The 20,896-nt window shown below is 51.5% G+C and overlaps 1 long non-coding RNA gene across 1 annotated transcript in view; it reads right to left on the minus strand.

Moving 5' to 3' along the window:
• Nucleotides 1-20,896, minus strand: part of LOC139228178 (uncharacterized) — a 134,844-nt gene that overhangs the window by 63,090 nt on the left and 50,858 nt on the right. The gene's annotated exons all lie outside the window — the stretch shown is intronic.

Below are 20,896 nucleotides of genomic sequence, written 5' to 3' on the forward strand. Positions count from 1 at the left end.
CATTCACATCAAAGCCTCCCAGGGCATGTGCAGTATGTGTTAGATACAGAGTAAAGCACCCCCAACAGTGTCCCATCAAACACATGCAGGGCAAGCACAGCGCGGGTTAGATTCAGAGCAAAGCTACCTCTACACTGTCCCATCAAATCCTCCCAGGACAGGTATAGCACGGGGTTAGATACGGAGGAAAGCCCTCTCTACATTGTCCCATCAAATCCTCCCAGGGTACGTAAAGCATGGGGTTAGATACAGAGTAAAGCTCCCTCAACACTGTCCCATCAAACTCTCCAAGGGTAGGTATAGCACGGGGTTAGGTACAGAGTAAAGCTGCTTTTAGACTGTCCCATCAAACACTCCCAGTGCAGGTAGAGCATGCGTTAAATACAGAGTAAAGATTCCTCCAAACTGTCCCGTCAAACGCTCCTAGGGCAGGTACTCCATGGGGCTAGATACAGAGGAATGCTCTCTCTACATTATCCCATCAAAACCTCCCAGGGCACATAAAGCACGGGGTTCGATACAGAGTAAAGCTCCCTCTGTACTGTCCCATCAACACTCCCAAGGCAGGTACAGCACGGGTTAGATACAGAGTAAAGCTCCCTCAACACTGTCCCATCAAACTCTCCAAAGATCGGTACAGCATGCGTTAAAATAGAGTAAAGATTCCTCTAAACTGTATCATCAAACGCTCGTAGGGCAGGAACACTATGGGGCTAGATTCAGAGGAATGCTCCCTCTACATTATCCCATTAAACTCTCAGGGCATGTACAGCACAAATTAGATACAGCGTAAAGCTCCCACTACACAATCCCATCAAACTCTCCCAGGGCAGGTGCATGTTGCGTATGCAATTACTCAATAGGTTTAGTACCGTGAACTCAATCAGGTGTGACCTGACTCTACTATATTAGCTCTCCAATAAACGATTAAATATGGAGGCTTTCTTTATATACAAGGTCTGCACGGTGTGTCTTTGGCCCAATGACCTTCGACGGTCGGTCCCCCTGGTGGCAGGTAAACCCGGGCATACATACATTACAGTGCACCACATGTTAAAAACAGAGTAAAGCTCCCTCTACCTTGTCCCATCAAACTATACCAGGGCACGCACAGCACATGTTAGATACGGAGTAAAGCTCCCACTACACTGTCCCATCAAACCCACCCAGGGCAGGTACAGTACGGGTTAGATACAGAGTAAATCTCCCTCTACGCTGTCACATCCAACCCTCCCAGCACCCGTGACTCATTTCCATCAAACACTCCTAGGGCAGGTACAATATGGGTTCAATGAAGATTAAAGCCCCCTCTACATTGTCCCATCAAAGACTCACAGGGCAAGTCCAGTACGGGTTTGATACAGAGTAAAGCTTCCTCTACACTGTCCCATCAATCTCTCCCAGGGCAGGTACAGCATGGGTTAGATACAGAGTAAAGCTCTCTCTACACTGTTTCATCAATCTCTCCCAGGGCAGGTACAGCATGGGTTAGATACAGAGTAAAGCTCTCTCTACACTGTTTCATCAATCTCTCCCAGGGCAGGTACAGCATGGGTTAGATACAGAGTAAAGCTCTCTCTACACTGTTTCATCAATCTCTCCCAGGGCAGGTACAGCATGGGTTAGATACAGAGTAAAGCTCTCTCTACACTGTCTCATCAATCTCTCCCAGGACAGGTACAGCACGGGGTGAGATACAGAGTAAAGCTCCCTCGACACTGTCCCATCAATCTCTCCCAGTGCTGGTACTGTCATGTATGTAACCATCATGCAACGGTAACCTTCATGTAACTGTAACCTTCATGCAACTCTTGTACACTGTACTCATACCCTAGAAATGCACACCCTGACCACAGGGGGTGAACTTGTGGGAGACACTCCTCACCTGGGTTTCCAGCTATAAAAGGGGAGGTCCCACCTGGGGTCAAGCCTCCTTGGTCCTGGGAATAAAGGTCACGTAGTGACTGTGTCTGCAGTGCATGCCTCGTGTGATTTTGTAGTAAGGTGCAGGTACACCACATTTAGCGACGAGAAACGGGAATCACCGAACCACGAGGATGGCCACCGGTGGCACAGAGGAACGCGACTGTGTGGGTGAGGACTGGGACGACTTTGTGGAGAGACTCCAGCAGAGCTTTGTCACGAAGTACTGGCTGGGAGCGGCAGCGGCTGACAAGCGGAGGGCGCATCTATTGACCAGCTGCGGACCACAGACGGATGCGCTGATGAAAGACCTGCTCGCACCCCAAAAGCCAGCGGACAAGTCCTTTGAGCTGATCAGTGAGCACCTCAAGCCAGTGAGTAGCATACACATAGCCCGGCACCGGTTCTACACACACCGGCGTCGGGAGGGGCAAAACATCTCGGACTTCGTTGCGGACCTGCGGTGCTTGGCCAAGGTCTCTGTAAGTTCACAGACGCCTGCAGTGGGGAGATGTTAAGGGATTTCTTCATTGAGGTCATTAATCATGCCGGGATTTTCAGGAAGCTCATAGAGACAAAGGACTTGACTTTAGAAAGGGCGGCGCTGATAGCTCAGACCTTCATGGTAGGGGAAGAGGAGACCAAGCTAATTTCCACCGCAGCCCTGGTCCCAACGTGGCGACGGACCAGGGAGTTAACATGGTGAACGCGGCTCGGGACCCCGCAGGCAGGCAAGGGCATTTCGAAACCGCCCAGTCAGCAACAGACTCTAGGGTGGGCCCACAACAGGGACAATGGAAAGGGGATCGGCAATTCACGCCATCACGAGGAACAATAGGTCCCGCGAGGGGACCATCAACACCCACCATCAGAGAGCTTAGAAATAACCAAATTGTAGAATTTACCAATATTTCGCAAAGATTCCTTGTACCTTTCCCCTGCAGAGGAGAAGAATGGAAGGAAAAACTTTGGGACACAAATGAATTTTAAAGGGGCAGACGGAGCCTGCAGGGGATAAAAAGGGGATGCATTCATGGAGACCCCCACCAGTGTTTGGACTCATAGGAAAGGGAATTTAATTTGGAACTATCTATCAGAAAGTCTGAAATCCTAAAGTGCACATGGAAAAAACTATGAACTTTAATCAAATTTGGGATTTTTAAAAGATGAATGTTGGGTCGGCAAGAAAAAGGGTGGGGTCCATCTCTAAAGGGCCAGTTTGGATATTGGAGTTAATCAAATTGTCTGGGGACTGTTTACTCTCAAAAACTTGCCCCTAGAAAACATTAGCATTCAAACAATCGACCATGGAAGAAACAGTATCACCCCACCCAGAGGACCCAAATGTCACATACATATTCCAACACCTTTTCAACAGGCATAGAAATATCTGGCTCAGGCACAATGGACGAGAGCTCACCAACTTCGAAAAGCCTATTAACACCACTTAATCAAGTTTCATTTAGCTGGGCTGCACTATCGAAACAAAGAGCTGAGCTAGATTTGATGGGAGATAAGGAAGCCTTTTTTGGGATATATCTATTCCCAGTTTTACCAGGAAAGGACACAGATTCGAACTCACACAGACTGGAACAAGGACACAGACTGGAACACAGACAGACACAAGCAGCCTGCTTCCGCTACAGTGAAGAAATGGAGTAGTGGAGGAAACTACAAGAAGTCATCAAGGACCGACCGAGCACGAGGCCCACGGAGCGGAAGGTTGTCAGCAACCAAACTGACAACCCGGGCCACCACAATCAGCGAAACGACCAACCGAAACCAACTCAGCAAAAACCGAAGAATCGACATTTATTTCCACTCTACAATCTACTTCTGAACCACCAACGGGTGGTTCTACCTTGTCTGTCTAAGTCTGTTACAGTCCCTTCATAATTCCAGTGTCCAGAACCAAGGGTGTGGGAGCGATTCGGAACCGCTCATATAAGGTCAGAAGGGAAAGCTGGCCCCTGAAAATCACCGCTTACATAATGGCGACCCAGATGCGACACTGGTACAACGGACGTGATAAGAGAGAAACTGGTTTCAGGAAAAGAAGCAAAATGGAAGAGGGGATTTCCTCGTATGTGTTTAAGAGGGTAAATATGGTTAAGGAGTGGGTACTCGATGTATTGTATGCTGAGCGTCCAGAAGATACTGCAGCTCAATGGACCGAGAACAAGGACCATAAAAAGTCGATAAAGAAGGCCATTTGGCTAATTTGCCTTCAGCGACAGATCCAGCTTCTAGAATGAGAAATTAAAGGGAGTATTGAGGCAGGTGAAAGAGAGGTCCAGCACAAGGGCCACTATCGGGGAAAGGCTGTGGACAGAGGTGGGGCAGTTAAAGGAAAGTAGAGAGCTCACTAAAGAAAGGCACAAAACCCAACTGGACCTTTTACAGTGTCAGATTATTGAAGCCAAGAATAGCGAACTGGCGTTGCGGGAAGAGAATTCCTGCCTCGCCAAGCAAGTTAAAGAGTACGGGGAGAGGGTGGGAGTCAATCACTATCACTAGGGGGGTAGTGCTGGACAGGCTAATGGGACTCAAGGTAGACAAGTCCCCTGGTCCTGATGAAATGCATCCCAGGGTATTAAAAGAGATGGCGGAAGTTATAGCAGATGCATTCGTTATAATCTACCAAAATTCTCTGGACTCTGGGGAGGAAAGCAGCTAATGTAACGCCTCTGTTTAAAAAAGGGGCCAGACAAAAGGCAGGTAACTATAGGCCGGTTAGTTTGACATCTGTAGTGGGGAAAATGCTTGAAACTATCATTAAGAAAGAAATAGCGGGACATCTAGATGGGAATAGTGCAATCAAGCAGATGCAGCATGGATTCATGAAGGGGAAATCATGTTTAACTGATTTACTGGAATTCTTTGAGGATATAACGAGCATGGTGGATAGAGGTGTACCGATGGATGTGGTGTATTTAGATTTCCAAAAGGCATTCGATAAGGTGCCACACAAAAGGTTACTGCAGAAGATAAAGGTACGCGGAGTCAGTGGAAATGTATTAGCATGGATAGAGAATTAGCTGGCTAACAGAAAGCAGAGAGTCGGGATAAATGGGTCCTTTTCGGGTTGGAAATCGGTGGTTAGTGGTGTGCCATAGGGATCGGTGCTGGGACCACAACTGTTTACAATATACATAGATGGCCTGGAAGAGGGGACAGAGTGTAGTGTAACAAAATTTGCAGATGACACAAAGATTAGTGGGAAAGCGAGTTGTGTAGAGGACACAAAGAGGCTGCAAAGAGATTTAGATAAGTTAAGCGAATGGGCTAAGGTTTGGCAGATGGAATACAATGTCGGAAAGTGTGAGGTCATCCACCTTGGGAAAAAAAACAGTAAAAAGGAATATTATTTGAATGGGGAGAAATTACAACATGCTGCGGTGCAGAGGGACCTGGGGTCCTTGTGCATGAATCCCAAAAAGTTAGTTTGCAGGCGCAACAGGTAATCAGGAAGGCGTATGGAATGTTGGCCTTCATTGCGAGAGGGATGGAGTACAAAAGCAGGGAGGTCCTGCTGCAACTGTATAGGGTATTGGTGAGGCCGCACCTAGAGTGCTGCGTGCAGTTTTGGTCACCTTACTTAAGGAAGGATATACTAGCTTTGGAGGGGGTACAGAGACAATTCACTAGGCTGATTCCGGAGATGAGGGGTGATCTTATGATGATAGATTGAGTAGGCTGGGTCTTTACTCGTTGGAGTTCAGAAGGATGAGGGGTGATCTTCTAGAAACATTTAAAATAATGAAAGGGATAGACAAGATAGAGGCAGAGAGGTTGTTTCCACTGGTCAGGGAGACTAGAACTAGGGAGCACAGCCTCAAAATACGGGGGAGCCAATTTAAAACCGAGTTGAGAAGGAATTTCTTCTCCCAGACGGTTGTGAATCTGTGGAAGCAGTTGAGGCTAGCTCATTGAATGTATTCAAGTCACAGATAGACAGATTTTTAACCAATAAGGGAATTAAGGGTTATGGGGAGCGGGCGGGTAAGTGGAGCTGAGTCCATGGCCAGATCAGCCATGATCTTGTTGAATGGCGGAGCAGGCTCGAGGGGTTAGATGGCCTACTCCTGTTCCTAATTTTATGTTCTTATGACATTCAGGTAGCCTATAAGGTAGCCAGTACCAGGGAATTTGAGGCAGGAGACCATGGCCCCTGCCAGCAGCAGATCCAAAGCTTGAACCTTGCTCTATCCCGCGCTAAAGGCATGGTGTGCCTGATAAACCCAGGTTTAGCCCAGGAACACCTGGTAGAGCAAGGAGAAATGCCTCAGTCACCGCCTGCAGCTCCCGGGAACAGCCCGGTGCAGCAGGAGTGTCAGCCAGAGTGCGGGGCAGGCAAGGATTGCGAACTACCAACACCGGCGGCCCCGAGTTTTAACTCGGCTTGGCAGCAGGGGGAATCGGACGAGCCAATACAAGAAGGGCCGGAACCAGGGCCAATGCACCCGGTCCGGCAGCAGAAGTTTGGCCCGCCTGACGCCAATGGGGCAGCAGGACCCCTGGAAAGCAACTTCGTAGTCCCCCACAACACCCAAAAACTGAGGGCTATGATAGGCCACCTAAGTAAGCTCACCCAACAGGGGGATCCCTCGGTACACTTCCTGGAAGTGGAACACACAGGGGATATTAACGGGTGCGATGATTCAGAGCAGGCTAAGCTGTTGCTCTTCTCGCTAGACACCAAGCTGTGCCATTCCCTCTCTGCAGACAGCAGAAAGGGGAGAAACACGTACGCTGCGGTTAAGGAGGAGGTTCTAGAGGCCATGGGTATGAACGACGGGAGTCCTTTCTCCCGAGTGGAGAAAACAGTGCAGCTCTATGGGGAGACTCCACAGGCTTTTGCCGACAGGTTGTGGCCGGTCTACAAAAGGGCCTGTAGTGGGGTTCTTGACCGGGCCCACCTGACCCCTAACGAGCTGGCTCACTGGCTCCGCAGCCTGGTGGCAAACAGCCTACCTGGAGTAAAGGCAAAAGCCGAGGTCTGGTTTGATCCAAGAGATCCCAGAACCATCGAGGAGACAGTGGTCAGACAGTTGACCCTGGCTTACCGGAACGGTAGAGGGATAGAGGAGTCCTCCTCTAAAGGGAGGGTCCATAAGATTAAACCCAGCCAAGGCAAAAGAGAGTGGCATTAGGAAGGTGGGAACCCTCCCCACAAAGGGGGCGAGTGTTTTGGGTCTGGGAAAAGTGGGCATTGGAGGAAGGACTGTAGGAACCCCTGGAAAGAGACTAATGGAAAGGCCGTTCCAGCCCCAGCCCATAAGACCGGGGCAGGAACACCCGACTCATATGAGACACTCGTAGCCGCCCTACAGACACTCATAAACGGACAGGGAGCAGTAGCTACCGCAACCGGTACAGTAGCCGGTACAGTAAAACCCTCTGCTACAACCCACCCAGATGCATGACTAGAGCCAGCGCAGCCTGTGTACCTGTGTTCCCTTGAGTACGATGCCTGGAAGAGACCGTGCGTTACGATGGAGGTGGGGAAAGTGAAAGGGACCTACCTGCTAGATACTGGTGTTTCCAGCATCCTTGTATATGCAGATAACCCAGCTACCTCACCTCTAGTCCCGTGCAGTCTCGTGGGGTTCACAGACAATGAGCAAACTGGTTCATTTTCCATCCCGCTCACCATTCAGTTCGGGGCACTCAAAACCAAATGGAAGTGTGTCCTGATGAAATGGGAGCAGAAGGGAAAAGGGATCCTGGGGGCTGATTTTATCATTAGCCACCAGATCCTAGTGGATCTCAGGAACCACTGTCTATGGGGAGCCATCGGACTGACAGGGAAGGTGAGGTGGCGGTGATCCCAGAAAAAGGGGCCAAGGGAACATTGTCTACCGTGAAGCCAAAGGAAGGTTACGACCCCAGTGGAGTACCAGGCATATGTACGGGCACACCTTGCAGCATTCGCCACCCACAAACATGACTGTGGTAGGGTAATGGGGGTGGAAGTTAGTATAGAAGGGGACCCCATGACCCGACCACAAAAGCAATATAACTTCCCCAGGGAGGCAGAGGCAGACCTGACAACGGCGCTGGGATCACTGGTAGAGCAAGGGATGTTAAGACCGATAGCTACCCATGTGAACTCTCCACTGTGGCCGGTTAAGAAACCAGGAACTCATGGAGGGCCACCGTGGACTATCGAGTACTAAATAAGAATATCCCTGCCTGTGCACCCACTGTAGCAGCCGTAGCGGACCTCATAGGGAATATTCCAGCATCCGCGACCACTTTCACGGTGCTGGACATTTCAAATGGGTTCTGGTCCATTCCTTTAAAACGGGAGGACCAGTACAAGTTCGGCTTTACCTTTAAGGGCCAACAATACACGTGGAACTGTCTTCCCCAGGGCTTCCGCAACAGCCCCAGCATTTTTCACCAATGCATGGCGAACTGTTTAAAGGGCTTTAGCAGACCCCAGCATTTGGTGCAGTATGTGGATGACCTGCTCCTGTTCACCGATCAGGGGGAGGAGCATGGCCCACTGCTGGCTGAGCTGCTGGAGCTTCGAAAAGAAGAAGGATTTAAAGTAAACCCGAAGAAGGCACAGATCGGCCAGAAGGAAGTCAAATTGCTGGGGCTAACTGTGCGCGCTGGGGAAAGAGCCATAGACAAGGCTAGACGGGAGGCAGTACAGGAGTTACCAGCCCCCAACACAGTGACAGGGGTAAGATCCTTTCTAGGGCTCACCGGGTACTGCAGAGATTTTATTGAGGATTATGCAGCCACCACAGCCCCTCTGCTCAGGCTCCTACACAAGGGTGTAGAGTGGGACTGGGATGAGGGTTGCGAGGCAGCATTTAACCAGCTCAAGAAGGACTTGCAGACCGCGCCAGCCTTAGGAGCGATAGATGAGGGAAAGGAGTTTTTCCTGGAGGTGGCAGCCAGCGGGGACAGTTTGAGCTCAGTGCTGCTTCAAGAGCGGCACGGCCAGCTGAGACCGGTGGTTTACTCCTCCAGGATCCTCACAGATGTGGAGAAGGGGTACTCCAACTGTGAGAGACACCTCCTAGCCACACATTGGGCAGTGAAAAGATCCTTGATCTTCACGGGAGGGTCTCCTCTAACACTCCTAACCCACCACACACCTATTCAGATGCTCCTAGATGGGAGGATTAAGGATGGGACGGTGAGCAGTGCCCGCATTGCTCGCTGGACCCTGCTCCTCTCCCAGATGGACCTCAGAGTAGAAGGCCCCCACGAGTTAAGGCTCGCAGCCAACCTAGTCTACCCAGGGAAAGCCCACAGGTGATCCATTGTAGGGGTATGGGAGGTGAACATTGGTCTTCGGGCTGGGTTACACCCTTCAGGCCGTGACATCTACTTGGACGGGTCCAGCACGGTATCTGCTGGCGAGCGACTCACGGGGTGTGGAGTCTATGACCCAAGGGAAAGTATTGCCCTGGCAATCAAGCTCCCCAGCACCATGAGCACCCAGCATGCTGAACTGTCCGCCGTAATGTATGTGGTGACCCACCCCGAGGAATTCCCTATCCCGTACACGATTTGCTCGGACAGTATGTTCACCTGCAATTCATGTACGGAGTACCTGGCTATCTGGTCCCATCGCGGATACACGTCCGCTGACGGGAGACCCCTGGCAATCAAGTCCCTGCTGGAGAAAATCATGACAGCGGTGGGGGAAGAGGGAAAGGTCGACATACATAAGGTGAAGGCCCATTCAAAAACCGAACCCTGGGCAGAGGGAAACCAACAGGCTGACAAACTGGCCATAGAAGGTGCCCGCACAGGAAAGTTCTGGGACCCCTATGACATCGGCCGCATCGCAGCGGTCAAGAATAAGAACAGGGCAGCAGAGAGTACAGGGATAGCTTTGGCCCCGGACTTAAAAACAGTTCAGGCACAGGACCTGGTCCTGAAAGCTGTCCTGAACGCGCTAGCTAGAGGAGAGAGAGTAGAAGGTCCGTACGGCACAGCAGCCATTACCGTTAAGGAAGGCATGCTGTTTAAAGAGGGACAATGGGTCGTGCCACAGCAGCACCAGAGGGAATTCCTAAAACTGGCCCATGAGGGTCCAGGAGCGGGACACCCCGGGCCTGAGACCACCTGGCAATGGGTGGAACAGGCAGGATGGTGGCCGGGACTCAGGGAGGATGTCCGCGAGTTCTGTGCGAACTGCCTGGTGTGTGCTACGAACAACCCTGACCCCCAGAAAAGGAAGGTGTCCCTAGGACATGTCAGGAGGGTAGAGGGACCATGGCAGTCAATCCAAATTGACTATATCGGGCCCGTACCCACCACCCAGGGAGGCTACAAATACTGACTAGTCCTGGTGGACGTGTTCTCGAAATGGGTTGAAGCCTTCCCCTGCCGAACAGCCACCGCACTAGGGACAGCTAAGATTCTAGTGAGGGAAGTGTTCTCCTGGTGGGGACTCCCACAGTATGTGGAGTCAGACCAGGGGAGCCATTTCACCAGGCAGGTAATGCAGGCAACCCTTAAGGTGCTCGGCATTGAGGGGAAATGGCACGTTGCCCACAACCCACAGTCATCGGGCATTGTGGAGCGTTTAAACCGCACCATTAAAGAAAGGCTGTGGAAGGAAACGGGAGACTCACCCCAAAAGTGGGTGGAGGTCTTACCGTTGGTCCTAATGGGGATCCGAGCTAGCCAGTCAAAGAGCACGGGGTATTCCCCATACGAGCTCATGACTGGCCAGATTATGTGGACCCCCCCCCATGTCCTAGCCCCGGTGTTCACAGAAGGTCAGTTCAGAGAGGTGAACCAGGACCGGTTTGTCAGGAACCTGTTTGAACACCTCAAACAGATTCACTGGCAGGCTGCTAGTAACATGGGCAGACAGCATCGGAGTAACTGATTGCTGCTAGAACCCAGCAAACATCACAAATGGGAGATAGGGGACCAGGTCATGGTGAGGAACTATGCTCGGGTAGGGGTTTTTGAAGCATCATATATGGGGCCATACAGCATTGTCGACAAGGCAAGCCCGATGGTCTATGCCATGAAGCTGCCCCGCCGTACTAAGTGGTTCCACATCAACCAGTGCAAGCTGTACAACCCAGGGTCAGCCAAACACAGAGGGCAGCCGGGAGGGGTGAACCGTCCTCAGGACAGGGACGGCCCCTGTTGGCAGCCCCCCGACGGTGAAGGGCCCACAGGGAATGTGGCAGGCTCAGAAACCGTGCTTATAGAGGCGGTGAATTGTACTACTGGAGGGGCTATCTCACCCATCGTTTGGGATTCGGATGCACCCCCAGTAACCCAAGCCCTGAGAAGGACCCTCCGTACACCACGGCCAAAGATACCGTGGTCACCGGCATCTGAGCCTCAGCGATTCTACCCTAGGAGAAGGGCAGCCCGACAGGGAAGGCCAAAGGTCAGAAGTACAAAGGTCGCTCAGAGTAAGGACCCCCAGCCAGCCGCCTCCATCGGTGAGGGCCTCACAGGAGCAGTAGCTCCAGCTCACCGGCAGCGGGGAAACCCTAGCATCCAGGCAGCTATCAGGCCGCACAAGGCATGGGCCCGACAGGGATTAACCAGGCCACCCGGAGACAGGTGGCGGTTGTACATAGCTCCATTTTTAGTTTAAAGCAACTGACTGCACCGTTTTACATTTTAAGTTCAGTTTAGAATTAAGGTTAATGTTGCAGTAATGTTTAGGTGATTGTTTTGAGTTTGTCTTGTGTGTCAGCCAGCCTGAGAGCAGTTCTCAAGGGCAGGGCGATGTGTTCTGTGTGTTTTACAGGAGTGGAAAGGAGGGAAGGAACCAAGATGAGAAGGATCCTGTGTCTGCTCACCCTGGCAGGGGTAAGCATCGGGGACCGAGGTGACGTGGAGGAATTCCGCATTTATGGGTGCTCGGGAGGGAAAGTACCAATGGTGACTACCGGAGGTGGCACATGGCGGGTGGAGGAGATTGCTGTTTATTCCCACGAGGGACGGTGGCCAGGGTGGCTGGAGTCTAACTCCACCCGATACTCCAGCCAGGACGGGTTCACCTACGGGGAGGCTTCCATGCCATGCCCCAGGGTACAGGTCGTTGCGGCACGGGTTAGTGTGACCGAGGGAAAACGGGTATGCCTTACCTGTAAAGGGAAGATTCCTCTGGATAGTGGTGGTGGCTCAGAAACTGAGCAGTGACATGGGAGACTACACAGCCGATTGGGAACGGCTGGGGAACGATACCTACCGGACTATCACGGGCTCACGGCGGGGAGTGAGCGTGTGTTGGGATAAGTGGTGGGAATCGGAACAAGGGATCTATGTCTGCATGTGGGGGTCAGGGAGGGTCTGTCCCGCAGGCATGTCGATCGCCTTTGCCAGAAGATGCCAAGATAACGGGGAAGGGATGGGATGGGACGCAAGTCTGCTTGCATGTGAGGTCCTATACGCCCCGGTCCCAGTTAACGCCACTGAACTGCTAGCATGCCCCAAAAAACCCCTGCCGACAATCCCGACTGGACGTACAGTAATTGATAGGTGTCCTACCACCACCGAGGGACCAGGGAATGGGCTTGTCCTCATACCAACCGACAAGGTACTCTACCAGGGGGTACACTACGCCGTAGCTTCAGTCATCCTAAACCTAACTGAGGTGCACTTACCCGGATGGTGCCCCAAGGAAACAACTATTATACCAAGTATTGCTACGAGACATGTTGAAAAAATGTTATGCGTTAGATTTTGGTAACGTAGACAAAGCAGACTTATATACATTCTACGCCAAAACCGACAAGGGTACCGGGAGACACAGGAGGGGAACCTGGAATGACATTTTCACAGCTTATAACACGGGATCCTCTGTGGTGAATAGTCTCGATGACATGGAACTACAACTACAAATAAATACTATAAAGAACCAATTACGTAAAATCCTAAAAGTGGAAAACACAGTGGTGGGCTCGGAACTACATGAGGATCAGGCCATGACAGTTCATTTAAAAGAAATCATGGAAGAATTAGAAAGACATGCTAAAATGGTCAATGCACTGATCCGGGAGGACAGGAATGCTTCAGATCAGGCTGCACAGAACGAGGTGTCTGTGCTGTACAGGGCATGGTTGCTGGGTGAGGGTCGCAGCAACCTGGAGGATTTAAAACAAGGTTCAGTCCCCTCCTGGATCAGCAACAAGCACCTCGCAGCCCTCCACCCGTTTAGTAATTTGCTGAGCCCATGTCAACTCTGTCTACCTTCGGAAGCCTACCCTGCCCCAGTGGATTGTGGGCGTTCCAATCACACTAACATGGGGATAGTAGTGAGGATGCTGGTCATGGGTGGGACAGCCCGACCCGCACCGGTATACAGGGTGGAGAATATTGGGGTCATTCAAGGGGGTGCACACGTCCGTTACTCAGCGGGCCCACCTTATGTCATAAAGTGGGAGCACGCTATGACAGGTACTGACCTCTCTGGATGCTGGAGCCCGGGCACACACATAGTGCTGTGTCCCCAGCACTTGAAGCCTACTTGAGACTACAGTGTGGGTTTAAAGCTGCTGCTCCACAACCTATCAACTGTACCATGGAGGTAATGGCACAAGACCATGTTCCCCCACAGGTAGCATACATAGGAGGTGGGACATATTGCGTCACCACCAGTGCACCCCACTACCAATGTGAACACACATATGGTGTCCGGTGAGTGAAAGCAGTTTTTGCTTTAAACCTGAGGCAGAAGTTCGAGTGGCCCAAAAACGGATTGTCCCCATTCCTGAACCCTCCATTATTCACCTCACTGTAACAGAAAACTTTACCAACTTACAAAACTATGTCACACATTTCGGTTATGCAATTCCTCCTCTACCCGAACATCTTACCTCTTTGTTGAAATCTGTGGAAGTATCACAAAAACATTTCTACACACTAGAGCAAAAGACAACTGTAATAGCGAGCGAGACTTCAGACATCACAGTTCCACCCTGGTGGGACATTCTCAACAATATAGAAGTCCCTCCTTGGATTAGGATAGTCTCCCATCTTTTAGTGGTTTGCCAGCTTGGAATAACTCTGTATTTATGGTGTTCTAAGTGTAAGGGGAGAAAACAAAAGCGCCGATCCAGACATTACCGGGTGATGGACAAACCTCAGGAGACCAATTGATGTTGTTTAATTTTAATCTATGTTCTTCCTTCTGTAATGTGGTTGTACATTGCCTACATGCTGGTGAATATAATGTAATTGAAATGAAATAAACTCTGCTGAAATGCAATTGTAGTGATTGAACCCCCTCCAAGCTGGGAGGGTGTAAATGTAAAAAGTCTGTACCTGTAAAAGGAAAAGTGTGTATCTATGGTGGTGTTGCATAAGTGTAATGCATATTTTGGGTATTAGTTTAGTTAATTTACGGGGAAGGTTATCTCTTGGGAGTCAGGAATTTTGCTCGCCTGGAAGTTGATACCATAAGTGTTATGGTAACACAGGGGGGACTGTAGAACTTACCAATATTTTGCAAAGATTCATTGTACCTTTCCCCTGCAGAGGAGAAGAATCCCTTTTTGGACGTTTAAAATGAGTTTTAAGGGCAGACGAGGCCTGCAGGGGATAAAAGGGGATGCATTCATGGAGACCCCCTCCCGCTCCCGCCGCAGTGTTTGGACTCACAGGAAAGGGAATTTAATTTGCAACTCGATGAACATTTTGGTATCCTAGCAAAAACTCTGAGGGCGATACCTAAGAGCTTTACAAGTTTAAGACCTCGAAAGGAGCATGTTGGAAGAGACTGCCAGAACAGAGACTTCACTCAGGAATTGGGTATTGGAGCTAATTCAATTTGTCTGGGAGAATCACAATGCGGATTCTGGCCATTACGGGGTACAACGGACATGATCTTTACAGCGCGACAACTGCAAGAGAAATGCAGGGACCAGCACCAATCCTTGTGCATGGCCTTCTTTGACCTTACAAAGGCCTTTGACACTGTTAACCGCGAGGGGCTATGGAGCATCCTCCTCAGTTTCGGCTGCCCCCAAAAGTTTGTCACCATCCTCCGCCTGCTCCATGACGACATTCAGGCCATGATCCTGACCAATGGATCCACCACAGACCCAATCCACGTCCAGACTGGGGTCAAGCAGGGCTGTGTCATCGCGAAAACGCTCTTCTCGATCTTCCTCACTGCAATGCTCCACCTCACACTCAACCAGCTCCCCGCTGGAGTGGAACAAAACTATAGACCGAGTGGGAACCTGTTCAACCTTCGTCACCTCCAGGCCAGATCCAAGACCATCTCATCGTCTGTCATTGAACTACAATACGTGGATGACGCCTGCGTCTGCACACACACAGAGGCTGAACTCCAAGTCATCGTCAATATCATCACTGAGGCATACGAAAGCATGGGCCTTACACTAAACATGATAAGGCAAAGTTTCTCCACCAACCTGACCCCACCACACAGCACTGTCCCCCAGTCATCAAGATCCACGGCACGGCCCTGGACAACGTGGACCACTTCCCTTACCTTGGGGGCCTATTATCAGCAAGGACAGACATTGATGACGAGGTTCAACATCGCCTCTAGTGCGCCAGCGCAGCCTTCGGCCGCCTGAGAAGAGAGTGTTCGAAGATCAGGCCCTCAAATCTGCCACCAAGCTCATGGTCTACAGGGCTGTAGTGATACCCACCCTTCAGTATGGCTCAGAGACGTGAACCATATACAGTAGACACCTCAAATCTCTGGAGAAATACCACCAATGATGTCTCCGCAAGATCCTGCAAATCCCCTGGGAGGATAGACGCATCAACATTAGCGTCCTCGACCAAGCCAACATCCCCAGCATCGAAGCACTGACCACACTCTACCAGCTCCGTTGGGCGGGCCACATTATCTGCATGCCAGACACGAGACTCCCAAAGCAAGCGCTCTACTCGGAACTCCTACACGGCAAGCAAGCCCCAGGTGGGCAGAGGCAACATTTCAAGGACATTGTTAAGTTTTACCACAATGACCCTATTCCCCTCTTTATCTTGTCCACAGATCACTGAAAGTAGCAGACCAGGAGGATAAGGTGGTTAAGAAGGCATACGGAATGCTTGCCTTTATTGGCTGAGGCATAGAATTTCAGAGCAGGGAGGTTATGCTTAAATTGTATAATACTTTGATTCGGCCACAGCTGGAGTACTGCGTGCAGTTCTCGTCGTCGTATGATAGGAAGGATGTTATTGCACTAGAGAGGGTGCAGAGGTCATTTACTAGCATGCTGCCTGGAATGGAGAATCTTAGTTATGAGTACAGATCGGATAGGCTGGGTACTTAAGGAAGTTGTGCTAGAAATAGTGGATGCATTGGTGGTCATTTTCCAGCATTCGATAGACTCTGGATCAGGTCCTATGGATTGGAGTGTAGCTAATGTAACCCCACTTTTTAAAAAAGGAGGGAGAGAGAAAACAGTGAATTGTAGACCGGTTATCCTGACATCGGTAGTGGGGAAAATGTTGGAATCAATTATTAAAGATGTAATAGCAGCGCATTCCCCGCAAAACCAATCACAACCCTTACGCAGGAGCACATGTAACGGCTCCAACAACGTGCTCAAGTTTGGCAGAAAGTCCCGAAATAGTTCAACAGTCCCAGGAATGAACGCAGCTCCGATGTGTTGCATGGCCTGGGTGCTCGTCGAATCGCCTCTGTTTTGGATTCGGTGGGCCGAATCTCATCTGCAGCAACCCTCCTGCCCAGAAACTCAACCTCAGGAGCAAAGAACATGCATTTAGACTTCTTGAGTCACAGGCCTACCTGGTCCAGTCGGTGTAGCACCTCCTCCAGGTTGTGGAGGTGTTCCTCGGTGTCTCGACCCGTGATGAGGATGTCGTCCTGGAATACGATCGTTCCAGGAATGGATTTAAACAGACTTTCCATGTTACGTTGGAAAATTGCGGCCGCTGATCGAAGGCCCTTGTGCATGGTGATGGTGGTCAGTAGTTTGGATTCGTCGGCCAGTTCCTGGGTCATATAGGCTGAAGTGAGGTCCAACTTGGTGAACAGCTTGCTGCCTGCCAGTGTGGCAAAGAGGTCCTCCGCTCTTGGGAGCGAGTATCGGTCTTGTAGGGACACCCGATTGATGGTGGCCTTGTAGTCGCCACAGATCCTGACAGAGCCATCCGCTTTTAGATCGGGAACGATGGGGCTCGCCCAGTCACTGAATTCAACAGGCGAAATTATGCACTCTCGCAACAGCCGGTCCAATTCGCTCTCGATTTTTTCCCGCATCACATATGGCACCACTCTGGCTTTGTGTTCTGACGTTCGGGGTGATGTGTATCGCTACTTTAGTGCCTTTAAAAGTCCCGACGCCCGGTTGCAATCGTGACTCGAATTGTTGTAGGACTTGCGAGCATGAACTTCGCTCCACCAAGGACATTGCGTGAACATCCCCCCATTTGCAGTTCATCTCGGCTAACCAGCTCCTCCCCAACAGTGCGGGACCATTGTCCGGGACAATCCAGAGTGGCAGCTGGTTCACCAACCCATTGTGTGTGACAGCCATCATTGCACTGCCTAGCACCGGAATGATTTCTTTGGTGTAAGTCCGTAATTGTGTCTCAATGCATTCTAATTTGGGTCTACTGGCTTTGAGTGGCCATAGCTTCTCAAATTGCTGAATGCCCATGAGTGACTGGCTGGCCCCAGTGTCCAGCTCCATGCGTACTAGGATACCGTTCAACAAAACCCTTATCATCATTGGTGGCATTTTGGTGTATGAACTGTGAATATTCGCCGCATGGACCCGCTGAACCTCAGCATCCATCGATTTGCCCCAAAGGTCATCCTGCCTCACAGAACCCTCTTCTGGTCCATCTGCCTCATATATTAGTCTGGTTGCAGGTTTTCTGCACATTCGAGCTAACTGGCCACTGAGATTGTAGTTTCTGCAGACAAACTGTTGGAATCTGCATGATCTGGCTGAGTGTTTTCCCCCATACCTCCAGCATGAGTTAAAGTTTCCATTTTTGGGGACAAAGAGACTATGACCAGGAATTCTGCGCTGACTGTCCCTTTGCCTGCGCTTAAGTACCCTATTAGTGGGTGTCAATGGCCCCATCCCGGGCCGCATTGTCCACTGTGATGGCGTGAACGTCTGTTCAGCCTGCCATTGTCTCTGTTGAGGTCCTGCTCTGGGGTCTATTGCTGCCTGGGGAATGTCGGACTGCCCCTGCCTGCCTGCGGGGCTCTGAGTCGCATTGATGATGTTGACTCCCTGATCCATCGCCACGTTAGAGGCAGAATTGCGCACGTAAATCATTTCCGTCTCTTCCTCCCCCACCATGAAAGTGTGAGCTAACAACGCTGCCGCTTCCAAGGTCAAGTCCTTGGTCTCAATTAACTTGTGAAAAATTCCCGCATGACCGATACCCTCGATAAAGAAGTCCCTTAGCATCTCCCCCCTGCAGGCGTCTGTGAAATTACAGAGGCTGGCCAAATGCCGGAGGTCTGCTACAAAGTCCGGTATGCTCTGTCCTTCACGACGTCGGTGGGTGTAGAATCTGTGTCGAGCCATGTGTATGCTGCTCGCCGGTTTGAGGTGCTCCCCGATTAATTTGCTAAGCTCTTCAAAGGTTTTGTCCGACGGCTTTTCGGGTGCCAGTAAGTCCTTCATAAGCGCATAAGTCTTTGGCCTGCAGCTGGTCAGGAGATGAGCCCGACGCTTGTCGGCCGCTGCATCCCCCAGCCAGTCTTTCATAACGAAGCTTTGCTCAAGCCTCTCGACAAAATCGTCCCAGTCTTCCCTAACACAGTACCGTTCCTCTGTGCTACCGGTGGCCATTCTCATGCGTCGTGAATTCCCGTTTCTCGTCGCCAATGTAAAGTCCTTACTCTACAGCATGAAACCACACGAGGCACATTCCAGGGACAAGGCCACCCTGTGACCTTAACTCTTTATTACAGGACTCCAGAAGTGATGACCTTGCGTGGGACCTCCTTTTATATATCTGTGTGATCAGGTAAGGAGTGTCTCCCACAAGTTCAACCCCTGTCGTCAAGGTGTGCATCTAGGTTGAGTGTATACAGTAATATAGTGGTGTTACATTATAGTTACAAACATGACACATTGGGCAGTGAGAAGGATTTAAACTTTTTGGCCAAGAAATTGATTAGCGTGGCAAAATGTGTGCCGAGGGATGGGGGGTGAGTGAGAGGGGCTGAGGGTGAGGGGGTGTATGTGTGAGAGGGGATGAGTGAGTGGCTGAGGGTGAGGGGTGTATGTGTGAGAGGTGAGTGAGAGGAGCTGAGGGTGATGGAGTGTATGTGTGAGGGGGATGAATGAAGGGCTGAGGGTGAGGGGTGTATGTGTGAGGGGGATGAGTGAGAGGCTGAGGGTGAGGGGTATATGTGTGATAGGAGGTGGGGTGGGAGGGGTGAGGGTGGGAGTGTGAGGGGCTGGGGTGGGAGTGTGAGGGGCCGGGTGGGAGTGTGAGGGGCGGGTTTGGGAGTGTGAGGGGCCGGGGTGGGAGTGTGAGGGGCGGGGTGGGAGTGTAAGGGTTGGGGGTGGGAGTGTGAGGGGTGGGGGTGGGAGTGTGAGGGGTGGGAGTGTGAGGGGCGGGGTGGGAATGTGAGGGGCGGGGGTGGGAGTGTGAGGGGCGGGTTTGGGAGTGTGAGGGGTGGGGGTGGGAGTGTGAGGGGCGGAGGTGGGAGTGTGAGGGGCGGGGGTGGGAGTGTGAGGGGCGGGGGTGGGAGTGTGATGGGCGGGGATGGGAGTGTGAGGGGCGGGTTTGGGAGTGTGAGGGGCCGGGGTGGGAGTGTGAGGGGCGGGGTGGGAGTGTGAGGGGTGGGGGTGGGAGTGTGAGGGGTGGGAGTGTGAGGGGCGGGGTGGGAGTGTGAGGGGCGGGTGTGGGAGTGTGAGGGGTGGGGGTGGGAGTGTGAGGGGAGGGGGTGGGAGTGTGAGGGGCGGAGGTGGGAGTGTGAGGGGCGGGGGTGGGAGTGTGAGGGGCGGGGGTGGGAGTGTGATGGGCGGGGGTGGGAGTGTGAGGGGTGGGGGTGGGAGTATGAGGTGTAGGGGTGGGAGTGAGAGGGGTGGGGATGGGAATGTGAGGGGCAGGGTGTTTTGTGAAACCCGTACTGTTCATTGGCTCCTTGTGTATCAGGGAGGACACACCGGGAGGGGACTGGTTGAGTTGGATACTCTTTACCTGACCACCATTGTTCATTGTCCATAGGTTTATATGTAACCTTCAGGGCTGCTGACCGAGGGCCGTGCAACTCTTTGTCGGCCGGCGTGGACACGATGGGCCGGAATGGCCTCCTGCGCTGTAAATTTCTATGTTTCTATGTTTCTACTTAAAGGCAGCCAGCACCTGTTCAGCAGAAGGCCGATTCAGGCTCTGAGAAGTGCTGTGACACCTATTATCCCCCCTCCACCACCTCCCCCCCCTTGCAGTGGTGCTGTCCATTATGGGAAGGGGCAGAGTGGAGGCTATGTCCACCAGCAATGCTGGAGGAGATGCTGAGCTATGTTTGTGCAACCCTCCTTCACTCTTCTCCCTCACCGCCCTGAACACAAGCTTCCAAAACACATGTGATCCTTTCTCCCTTCCTTTCATTTCAGCTCACCTGGATAGAATCATAGAATCATAGAACGGTTACAGCACAGGAGGGGGCTATTCGGCCCGTCGAGCCCGTGCCGGCTCTCTGCAAGGCCACCTCAGCCAGTCCCACTCCCCCGCCCTTTCCCCGTAGCCCTGCTAATGTTTTTCCTTCAGCTACTTATCCAACTCCCAAGCTACGATTGAGTCTGCCTCCACCACCCTCTCAGGCCGTGCATTCCAGATCCTAACCACTCGCTGCGTAAAAATGTTTTCCTCACGTCGCCTTTGGTTCTTCTGTCAATCACCTTAAATCTGTGTCCTCTGGTTCTCGACCCTTCCCCCAATGGGAACAGTTTCTCTCTGTCTCTCTGTGCAGATCCCTCATGATTTTGAGCACCTCGATCAAATCTCCTCTCAACCTTCTCTGCTCCAAGGAGAACAA

This window comes from Pristiophorus japonicus, chromosome 17 (genome assembly GCF_044704955.1).
Source record: "Pristiophorus japonicus isolate sPriJap1 chromosome 17, sPriJap1.hap1, whole genome shotgun sequence".
Classification (NCBI taxonomy): domain Eukaryota; kingdom Metazoa; phylum Chordata; class Chondrichthyes; family Pristiophoridae; genus Pristiophorus; species Pristiophorus japonicus.